We start from the raw sequence: 12,172 nt of genomic DNA, 5'->3' as shown, positions 1-12,172 counted from the left end.
GTTCCCTATGGGAAAGGAAGGCTGGGAATTTTTTTCCTTATTTCACGTTGGAGCATCAAGGTTCATCGCTGGGAGAAATATTGAAATATGAATCAATTCAAATAAAATTTTGTTTCTCTTACCTAAATTCATATGCTGTTTAAGTGCCCCCCACACTCCAAAACAATGTCTGTCTCCTGTAAAACTGCCAGTAGCATAACACACAAATCTTCATAGCTTTTAGACATGGTGGACTTTGGTTTCAAAGACAGGGCATAAGATGTGATGTGTTTCCCTGGGGTCTGAATGGTTTTTAAAGTCAGAGGTTGCTCCTGAGTCAATGCTTTCCACAGAAAAGATTCTCCAATATTGACTAAACAACATGAATAAATAGTTGAATGAATAAGTTAATGATCTGAAAAACCTAGGACTGGATCTTTTAACCATTTCATGAGACATAGTACTTCTAACCAAGCTTATATAACCAAGTGTTCCATTTGGCTGACTGTGTGGCAGTGTACCCAGGAGGGAAGCATCATTCAAGTTTCTTGGAAGCCTCTTCAGGAACTGGCAATTCAAAAAGAGTACTTTCATTTTTCTGGATATTCCTTGGAGAGAGCATCTAAGAAAAGGCACTGATACTAACAGGAGTCCACAAATGTGAAAAACTACCAATACCCTTTTTTCTTTCTTTCTTCCTTCCTTCCTTCCTTTTTAAAAATTATTTATTTATTTATTTTTGGCTGTGTTGGGTGTTAGTTGCAGCATGTGGGATTTTTCGTTGTGGCACGTGGGCTTCTCTCTAGTTGTGGCATTTGGGTTTTTCTCTCTCAAGTTGTGTCGTGCAGGCTCCAGGGCGTTTGGGCTCTGTAGCTTGCGGCTCGCTCTAGCTGAGGCACGCAAGCTCAGTAGCTGTGGCACATGGGCTTAGTTGCTCCGCGGCATGTGGGATCTTCGTTCCCTGACCAGGGATGGAACCCACGTCCCCTGCATTGTAAGGTGGATTCTTTACCACTGGACCACCAGGGAAGTCCCCCTTCCTTCCTTCCTTCCTTCCTTCCTTCCTTCCTTCCTTCCTTCCTTCCTTTCTTCTCTTTCTTCCTTCCTTCCTTCCTTTCTTTTTCTTTCTTTCTTTCTTTCTTTTCTCCTTCTTTCTTTCTTTCTTTTCTTTCTCCTTCTTTCTTCCTTCCTTTATTCCTTCCCTCCCTTTCTTCCTTCCTTCCCTTCCTTCTTTCCTTCCTTTCTTCCTTCCCTTCTTCCTTCCTTTCTCCTTCCTCCCTCTCTTCCTTCCTTCTTTTCTTTTCTTTTTCTTTCTTTTCTTTGTGTCAGTTGGCTCATAGCTGTACTCATTTACTCAAATATTAATAGAAAGTGTTGCTATAAGCATCCTTGGATTTTGTGCTGGGTGATTAGTTGCCCCCTTTATTACTGAATGATGAAAAATCTCATTCATAAGCATGTGGGAAATACATCAACTTGAAAGTAGTGACATACATCAAAAATCAGTTTTCCTAATCAGACATCTGATGTGCCTAGTTATAATTGGAAGGTGTTTGTTTGTTTTTTAAGCTTTCTGATTTATTCCTTAGGACTTCAACTTGACAATCTAGATGTAGAGGTACCAGGAAAAAATTCCAATGTTGATTCCATAGGAGTTCCACAAAGCTCATCTTCTTCTTTCCAATGGAAAGAATATTAAAACTTTGACCAATGTGGTGAAAAAATAATTGAACCATTTTAAGTGATTAACATTTTATAATTTCATTGATTTGCCAAGATGATGCTAGTAGGAGTTTGAGACCATCAAATATATGGCCCATATGATGGTGTAATCATGTCTTACCACATACTCAAATCCCATAAACAAGGAAGCAATAATTTTAAATAATTTCCTGGTTGGGTAGATTGTATGAGTAGCAGTTCATTGCTATGTTCTTCTACCCAGGCTCAAAGAGCAGAATTTCCTTTATGATACTCAGTGGTGTTTATTTACCTTAGTGGAGGTATGCTTGGTTAGGGTTAATTTTTGCTCTTGCCATCTCTGAAAGCTCAGTATCTAAAATTTCCTTAGGTTTCTGATTCACTGATTTCTAGATTTTACCTGTCATTCAGAGACCATGGCATAGGAACAATGGTTCTCAGATAACTCTAGGACTCTTATCCTGTTGGTTTAGAGCCTTTCTTTTAGAGAAAAAAAAAATCTTTACCATGGCACCACCTTACAGAATAACATCCTTTGTTGAAAAATTAGAGTACTGGGGTATACTATTGCAGCAGCAACAGACTGGGTTGGCTTACCAATGGCATAGATAGGGCATGATGAAATGAAAATGGAGTCAAAGCTTGAATTGTGAACATCTGTATATAATTAAGTTTTGCTTTCAGAGGATGCACCATGTTATCAAGCTTGATTGGTTTTATGCTAAATGTATTATGGCAGCTTTCCCCAAAAGAATTGGTCAACTTCTCTGGAAACTCATTCTAGAAGACAGCTTCATTCTTTTTTAGGTTTCTGACAAGGTTTGCATAACATTGCTCCATTAACTAAATTGACATGTATTTATTCATTTGTATTTCATTATTTCAGCAAATATTTACTGGGCCAATTGTAAGTGCTAGTTATTGTGCTAAACATTATCATATGTTTTGAAAGTGTTCCTATAAAGGTATTCACTGTGATATTGGTACAGACAAGTGAGGCACAATAAGAACTGCCAACATCAGGAAAATGATGTTAGGGCTAATGTTTGAAAACTATTTAGGCACTGACCAGTTAAATAAAGGACTGTAGAGATTTCTATTAGGACAAAGCAGTAACAAGTGTCAATGAAGTAAGCAAGAGCATGGGGCTTTGTAAACAGCTGAGTACACCTGAAAGAGAGGATGAGAAAATAGGGAGTTCACAGGCCCAAGATCATGAAAGCAAAGGAGGCTTGAAGTATTTCAGTGTCAAATAATGACACAATCAGAACTGGATTTTTAAATAGAAAGCCTGGAAGAAAGATGGAAAATAAATTGGAGTTTGGAAACTTGGGGTAGAAGTTAGAAATCTTATCCAGCAATCCAAGTGCAAGTGATGAAGTAATGAAGTGGCTGTAGGTATACAGAAGAAAGAATAAATAAATGACATGGAAATGGTCAAATGGACGAGTCTTGATTAGTGATTGCGTGTGAAAGGTTTGGGAGAAAGTCACCTTTGGAATGCCTAGATCTGCGGTTTTCAAAATAAGTACTGAGGTGCCCCGGGATGCCACAGTGAACTCATAGGATCCTACACAATATTTTAAATTTTTAAGAAAAATGCAGCAATATCTGTAGGACACTGTGTGAATTACTAACTCAAGGTAGTTCATAGTTTCAACATTTGATTGTGCTGCCTTCCTTTCAATGATGTCATATCTTTGTAAAGCTAGGTTTTCAGTGGTTGTTGTGATAAATATAAAATATTGCTTAAAAAAATGTAGAACAAGAAATGAAGGTGGAATTGCACAGTATAACTCCATGGTTGGAGAAATTTCACAGAGCACAGAAATACACATCCCCTTAGCAAGTAATCATGATTATTTAAAAATGAAATAAAATATTATCTTTTGAATTTATTTTTATCATTTTTTCTAACGGCTACTAAATTGTTGGAATCTAAACACTTTTTAAATTATTTGGGTCTAATTTCTTACTAAATAGAACTCTTAGGTATTTCATTTGGCTCAGGTTTTTTGTGGGAAAAAAAGCAAAAAACAAAAAAACCTGAGATACTAAAGGCACCACAGATCAAAACAGTTGGGAAATCTCTGGCCTAATGATCTCAGCAGAAAGCCAAAGAAGACAGGGCGAAAATGATCTGGGCAGACACTAAGGACGTAGAGTGGTTCATAAAATGAAGTGTCCCCCAAATTTGTGATGGCTGACAAGGGGAAGAGTATGAATGGTAGTGAGAGGAGAGAAAACAGAGATTAATAAGGTAATTAATGATAAATAGCCACATTTTTATTTTTTTCCTTTTTTTTATACGGCAGGTTCTTATTAGTCATCCATTTGATACACATCAGTGTATACCTGTCAATCCCAATCTCCCAATTCATCACACCACCACCCCCGCCCACCGCTGCTATCTCCCCTTGGTGTCCATATGTTTGTTCTCTACATCAGTGTCTCAATTTCTGCCCTGCAGACCGGTTCATCTGTGCCATTTTTCTAGGTTCCACGTATATGCGTTAATATGCAATATTTGTTTTTCGCTTTCTGACTTATTTCACTCTGTATGACAGTCTCTAGATCCATCCATGTCTCTACAAATGACCCAATTTCGTTCATTTTTATGGCTGAGAAATATTCCATTGTATATATGTACCACATCTTATTATCCATTCATCTGGCGATGGGCATTTAGGTTGCTTCCATGACCTGGCTATTGTAAATAGTGCTGCAATGAACATTGGGGTGCATGTGTCTTTTTGAATTATGGTTTTCTCTGGGTATATGCCCAGTAGTGGGATTGCTGGGTCATATGGTAATTCTATTTTTAGTTTTTTAAGGAACCTTCATACTGTTCTCCATAGTAGCTGTATCAATTTACATTCCCACCAACAGTGCAAGAGGGTTCCCTTTTCTCCACACCCTCTCCAGCATTTGTTGTTTGTAGATTTTCTGATGATGCCCATTCTGACTGGTGTGAGGTGATACCTCATTGTAGTTTTGATTTGCATTTCTCTAATAATTAGTGATGTTGAGCAGCTTTTCATATGCTTCGTGTCCCTCTATATGTCTTCTTTGGAGAAAAGTCTGTTTAGGTGTTCTGCCCATTTTTAGATTGGGTTGTTTGTTTTTTTAATACTGAACTGCGTGAGCTGTTCATATATTTTGGAGATTAATCCTTTGTCAGTTGCTTCATTTGCAAATGTTTTCTCCCATTCTGAGGGTTGTCTTTTCGTCTTGTTTATGGTTTCCTTTGCTGTGCAAAAGCTTTGAAGTTTCATTAGGTCCCATTTGTTTATTTCTGTTTTTATTTCCATTACTCTAGGAGGTGGATCAAAAAAAGATCTTGCTGTGATTTATGTCAAAGAGTGTTCTTCCTATGTTTTCCTCTAAGACTTTTATAGTGTCTGGTATTACATTTAGATCTCTAATCCATTTTGAGTTTTTTTTTGTGTATGGTGTTAGGGAGTGTTCTAATTTTATTCTTTTACATGTAGCTGTCCAGTTTTCCCAGCATCATTTATTGAAGACACTGTCTTTTCTCCATTGTATATCCTTGCCTCCTTTGTCATAGATTAGTTGACCATAGGTGTGTGGGTTTATCTCTGGGCTTTCTATCTTGTTCCATTGATTTATATTTCTGTTTTTTTGCCAGTACCATATTGTCTTGATTACTGTAGCTTTGTAGTATAATCTGAAGTCAGGGAGTCTGATTCTTCCAGCTGCAGTTTTTTCCCTCAAGACTGCTGTGGCTATTCGGGGTCTTTTGTGTCTCCATACAAATTTTAAGATTTTTTTGTTCTAGTTCTGTAAAAAATGCCACTGGTAATTTGATAGGGATTGCATTGAATCTGTAGATTGCTTTGGGTAGGATAGTCATTTTCACAATATTGATTCTTCCAATCCAAAAACATGGTATATCTCTCCATCTGTTGGTATCATCTTTAATTTCTTTCATCAGTGTCTTATAGTTTTCTGCAGACAGGTCTTTTGTCTCCCTAGTTAGGTTTATTCCTAAGTATTTAATTCTTTTTCTTGCAATGGTAAATGGGAGTGTTTCTTTAATTTCTCTTTCAGATTTTTCATCATTAGTGTATAGGAATGCAAGAGATTTCTGTGCATTAATTTTGTGTCCTGCAACTTTACCAAATTCATTGATGAGCTCTAGTAGTTTTCTGGTGGCATCTTTAGGATTCTCTATGTATAGTATCATGTCATCTGCAAACAGTGACAGTTTTACTTCTTCTTTTCCAATTTGTATCTCTTTTATTTCCTTTTCTTCTCTGATTGCCATGGCTAGGACTTCCAAAACTATGTTGAATAATAGTGGTGAGAGTGGACATCCTTGTCTTGTTCCTGATCTTAGCGGAAATACTTTCAGTTTTTCACCATTGAGAATGATGTTTGCTGTGGGTTTGTCGTATAAGGCCCTTTATTATGCTGAGGTACGTTCCCTCTATGCCCACTTTCTGGAGAGTTTTTATCATAAATAGGTGTTGAATTTTGTCAAAAACTTTTTCTGCAATTATTGAGATGATCATATGGTTTTTATTCTTCATTTTCTTAATATGGTGTATCACATGGATTGATTTGCATATATTGAAGAATCCTTGCATCCCTGGGACAAATCCCACTTGATTATGGTGTATGATCCCTTTAATGTGTTGTTGGATTCTGTTTGATAGTATTTTGTTGAGGATTTTTGCATCTATATTCATCCATCTGTAATTTTCTTTTTTTGTAGTATCTTTGTCTGGTTTTGGTATCAGGGTGATTGTGGCATCATAGAATGAGTTTGAGAGTGTTCTTTCCTCTGCTTGCTTTTGGAAGAGTCTGAGAAGGATGCATGTTAGCTCTTCTCTAAATGTTTGATAGAATTCACCTGTGAAGCCATCTGGTCCTGATTTTGTTTGTTGGAAGATTTTTAATCACAGTTTCGATATCATTACTTGTGATTGGTCTGTTCATATTTTCTGTTTCTTCCTGGTTCAGTCTTGGGAGGTTATACTTCTCTAAGAATTTGTCTGTTTCTTCCAGGTTGTCCATTTTATTGGCATAGAGTTGCTTTTAATAGTCTCTTGGGATGCTTTGTATTTCTGTGGTGTCTGTTGTAACTTCTCCTTTTTCATTTCTAATTTTATTTATTTGAGTCATCTCCCTCTTTTTCTTTATGAGGCTGGGTAATGGTTTATCAATTTTGTTTATCTTCTCAAAGAACCAGCTTTTAGTTTTATTGATCTTTGCTATTGTTTTCTTTGTTTCTATTTCATTTATTTCTGGTCTGATCTTTATGATTTCCCTCCTTCTGCTAGCTTGGAGTTTTGTTTGTTCTTTTTCTAGTTCCTTTACGTGTAAGGTTAGATTGTTTATTTGAGATTTTTCTTGTTTTTTGAGGTAGGCTTGTATAGCTATAAACTTCCCTCTTAGAACTGCTTTTGCTGCATCCCATAGGTTTTGGATCGCCGTGTTTTCATTGTCATTTGTCTCTAGGTATTTTTTAATTTCCTATTTGATTTCTTCAGTGATCTCTTGGTTATTTAGTAACGTATTGTTTAGTGTCAATGTGTTTGTGTTTTTTACGTTTTTTCCCTGTAATTGATTTCTAATCTCATAGCATTGTGGTCAGAAAAGATGCTTGATATGATCTCAATTTTCTTAAATTTACTGAGGCTTGATTTGTGACCTGAGATATGATCTGTCCTGGAGAATGTTCCATGCGTACTTGAGAAGAAAGTGTAATCTGCTGTTTTTGGAAGGAATGTCCTATAAATATCACTTAGATCTATCTGTTCTACGGTGTCACTTAAAGCTTGTGTTTCCTTATTAATTTTCTGTTTGGATGATCTGTCCATTGGTGTAAGTGAGGTGTGAAAGTTTCCCACTATTATTGTGTTACTGTCCATTTCCTCTTTTATAGCTGTTAGCAGTTGTCTTATGTATTGAGGTGCTCCTATGCTGGGTGCATATATATTTATAATTGTTATATCTTCTTCTTGGATTGATACCTTGATCATTATGTAGTGTCCTTCTTTGGGTCTTGTAACATTCTTTATTTTAAAGTCTATTTTATCTGATATGAGTATCGCTACTCCAGCTTTCTTTTGATTTCCATTTGCATGGAATATCTTTTTCCATCCCCTCACTTTCAGTCTATATGTATCCCTAGGTCTGAAGTGGGTCTCTTGTAGACAGCATATATATGGCTCCTGTTTTTGTATCCATTCAGCAAGCCTGTGTCTTTTGGTTGGAGCATTTAATCCATTCGTGTTTAAGGTATTTATTGATATGGATGTTCCTATTACCATTTTCTTAATTGTTTTGGTTTGGTTTTGTAGGTCCTTTTCTTCCCTTGTGTTTCCTGCCTAGAGAAGTTTAGCATTTGTTGTAGAGTTGGTTTGGTGGTGCTGAATTCTCTTAGCTTTTGCTTGTCTGTAAAGCTTTTGATTTCTCCATTGAATCTGAATGAGATCCTTGCTGGGTAGAGTAATCTTGGTTGTAGGTTCTTCCCTTTCATCAGTTTAAGTATGTCATGCCACTCCCTTCTGGCTTGTATAGTTTCTGCTGATAAATCAGCTGTTAACCTTATGGTAGTTCCCTTGTATGTTATTTGTCATTTTTCCCTTGATGCTTTCAATAATTTTTCTTTGTCTTTAATTTTTGCCAATTTGATTACTGTGTGTCTCGATGTGTTTCTCCTTGGGTTTCTCCTGTATGGGACTCTCTGCGCTTCCTGGACTTGGGTGGCTATTTGCTTTCCCATGTTAGGGAAGTTTTCAACTATCGTCTCTTCAAATGTTTTCTCAGGTGCTTTCTCTCTTCTCCTCCTTGGGCCCCTATAATGCGAATATTGTTTCATTTAATGTTGTCCCAGAGGTCTCTCAGGCTGTCCTCATTTCTTTTCATTCTTTTTTATTTATTCTGTTCCATCGCAGTGAATTCCACCATTCTGTCTTCCAGGTCACTTATCCGTTCTTCTGCCTCAGTTATTCTGCTATTGATGCCTTCTAGTGTATTTTTCATTTCAGTTATTGTATTGTTCATCTCTGTTTGTTTGTTCTTTAATTCTTCTAGATCTTTGTTAAATATTTCTTGCATCTTCTCGATGTTTGCCTCCAATCTTTTTCCTAGGTCCTGCCTCATCTTCCCTATCATTATTCTGAATTCTTTTTCTGGAAGGTTGCCTATCTCCACTTCTTTAGTTGTTTTGGGGGGTTTTGTCTTGTTCCTTCATCTGGTACATAGCCCTCTGCCTTTTCATCTTGTCTATCTTTCTGTGAATGTGGTTTTTTTTCCATAGGCTGCAGGATTGTAGTTCTTCTTGCTTCTGCTGTCAGCCCTCTGGTGGATGAGGCCATGTAAGAGGCTTTTGCAAGTTTCCTGATTGTAGGGGCTGGTGGTGGGTAGAGCTGGCTGTTGCTCTGGTGGGCAGAGCTCAGTAAAACTTTAATCTGCTTCTCTGCTGATGGGTGGGGCTGGTTTCCCTCCCTTTGGTTTGTTTGGCCTGAGGTGACCCAACACTGGAGCCTACCTGGGCTCTTTTTTGGGGCTACTGGCGGACCCTGGGAGAGCTCACACCAAGGAGTACTTCCCAGAACTTCTGCTGCCAGTGTCCTTGTCCTCACGGTGAGACACAGCCACCCCCTGCCTCTGAAGGAGACCCTCCAACACTAGCAGGTAGGTCTGGCTCAGTCTCCTATGGGGGTCACTGCTCCTTCCCCTGGGTCCCAATGCACATACTACTTTGTGTGTGCCTTCCAAGAGTGGAGTCTCTGTTTCCCTTAGTCCTGTCGAAGTCCTGCAGTCAAATCTCACTAGCCTTCAAAGACTGATTCTCTAGGAATTCCTCCTCCCATTGCCAGACCCCCAGGTTGGGAAGCCTGACGTTGGGCTCAGAACCTTCACTCCAGTGGGTGGACTTCTCTGGTATAAGTGTTCACCAGTCTGTGAGTCACCCACCCATCAGTTATGGGATTTGATTTTATTGTGATTGCACCCCTCCTACCTTCTCATTGTGGCTTCTCCTTTGTCTTTGGATGTGGGGTATCTTTTTTACTGAGTTCCAGTGTCTTCAGTTCCAGTGAACTGATTGTTCAGCAGTTAGTTGTGATTCTGGTGTTCTCGCAAGAGGGAGTGCCACATTTATATTTTTAATGATTATTCTTTGTCAGCCACAGTGAGGGTGGGTTAGTAGGCATTATCAGTCTCAAACCTCTCAGCAATCATGAAAAATACTATTATTATCTCCTGACCAATATGGCCAACAGGGACATGAAAAGATGCTCAATATTACTAACCATCAGAGAAGCATAAATCAAAACCAATGAGATATCATCTCATACCTGCTTTTTTTGGACTATCATCCGAAAAAAAAGAAAAGTGACAGCAAATGCTGGCAAGGATGTTGAGAAAAGGGAAACCTTTTACACTGTTGGTAGAATTGTAAACTGGTACAGGCGCTATGAATAACAGTATAGAGGTTCCTCAAGAAATTAAAAATAGAACTACTATATGATCCAGCAATCCCACTTCTGGGTATATATCCAAAGGAAATGGAAACAGGATCTTGAAGAGATATCGATACTCCCATGTTCACTGCGGCATTATTCACAGTAGTCAAGATGTGGAAACAACGTAAATATCTGCCTATGCATGAATAGATAAAGAATATGATATATATATTATATAATATTATATATATAAATATTTGTTATATATATAATTCAGCCACTAATTCTGCCATTTGTGACAATATGAATTAAACTTGAGGGCATTATGCTAAATGAAATAAGTCAGAGAAACATAAATACTATATGGTATCACTAGAATGTGAAATCTAAAAAAGCCAAACTCATAGAAACAGAGAGTAGAATGGTGGTTGCCAAGAACTGAGCGGGGGAACTGGGAGTGGGGGTGAGGAGATGTCAGTTAAAGGGTACAAACTTCAAGTTAAAAGCTGAATAAGTTCTGAGGATCTAATATACAGCCTGGTGAGTATAGTTAACAATACCATATTATATAGAAGTTGCTGAAAGAATAGTTCTCACGTGTTCTCACCACACACACACACACACACACACACACACACACACACACACACACACGGTAATTATGTGAGGTAGTGGAAGTATTAACTAACCCAACTGTGGTAATCATTTTTCAATACAGGCATGTCTCTTTTTATCACACTTTGCTTTATTGCGCTTTGCAGGTATTGCAGTTTTTACAAATTGAAGCTTTGTGGCAACCTTGCATTATCAAATGATGGTTAGCATTTTTTAGCAATAAAGTATTTTAATTAAGGTATATGTATTTTTTTAGACATAATGCTATTGCACACTTATTAGACTACAGTATAATGTAAGCATAACATGTTTTTTGACCTGGGCCATTCAATCATTTATTTAACATGGAAGTGCTGACTGTACCTGGGGAAGCCCACATTCCTGCCTGTGCCCAAGGAGCTCCTGGTCTAGCAGAGCAGGCAGACACACAAACATGCAAGGTGTCCTCTGTAAGCAGTGTCATTGTCTGAGTACAAAAACATAACTTTTATATGCACTGGGTAACCGAAACATTTGTGTGACTCGCTTTATTATGATATTCACCTGATTGAGGTGCTCTAGAACTGAACCTGCAATATCTCAGAGATATGCCTGATGTAAGAGTAGCAAATTATCACATTGTACTTCTTAAACTTACATGATGTTAAATATCAATTATATCTCAATATATCTGGGGGAAAAACTCCAAATACAGATGGCCTAATCACATTGACCAGTGTCTCCCAATGTCCCCCAGTACTTTTCCTTTAGTGCACTCCAGTGCTTCAAAACCCTCCTGCCTTTAGTTCCAGAGGAGCTATGTTCAGTCTCTCTCTCCTATTGCAATAGTTTTGACATCTACTGAAGCAGTCTTGAATAGTCTTCTTTGCCTGTTTAGCTTCATTGATGTAATTTTTTGGCACTCTCCATTTTATAGATGTGGAGCTGAAGTTTAGAATGATTAAAAAACTTACTGAAACCCACACAGCTGGTAAATGCTGGAGGCAAGATTCTTACCCAGGTTATCTGAGTCCCAAGCTTGAGCTCACAGAGGATGATGGTACAGGTTCACCTTTTGGGAGATAACTGTGTGCAGGCATCAGACTTCATTGATGCCCACACTGTGAAGCCCACCAAGGCCTAATATTTTTCTAAAACTCACAACATGAATTGTTACTAAATTTCCAGTAACTAGAAACAAGAACCCTGGAGTTTGGAATGGGGCTAAACTTGCAGATAATATAAAAAATAAGAGTTCAGGAAATCTTGATTTGGGGCTGAAAACTATCAGTGCTAAAGAGATTGCAGTGCCTTTGAACAAGAGCCCAGAATTTAGTCAGAGAGACTCTGTACATCAATTCTGTTCTGGTACTAGTTATGAGATTATTCATTTAAATCACTTAGCACAGAGTAAGCACTCAAAAATATGTAGATAAAAAGAAGTCTGCCTTGGTGCC

The sequence above is a fragment of the Lipotes vexillifer genome, unplaced genomic scaffold (genome assembly GCF_000442215.2).
Source record: "Lipotes vexillifer unplaced genomic scaffold, Lipotes_vexillifer_v1.1 scaffold18, whole genome shotgun sequence".
Taxonomy (NCBI): Eukaryota; Metazoa; Chordata; class Mammalia; order Artiodactyla; family Lipotidae; genus Lipotes; species Lipotes vexillifer.
The sequence above is the reverse complement of the archived record's forward strand: the minus strand, read 5'-3'. Positions refer to the sequence as shown.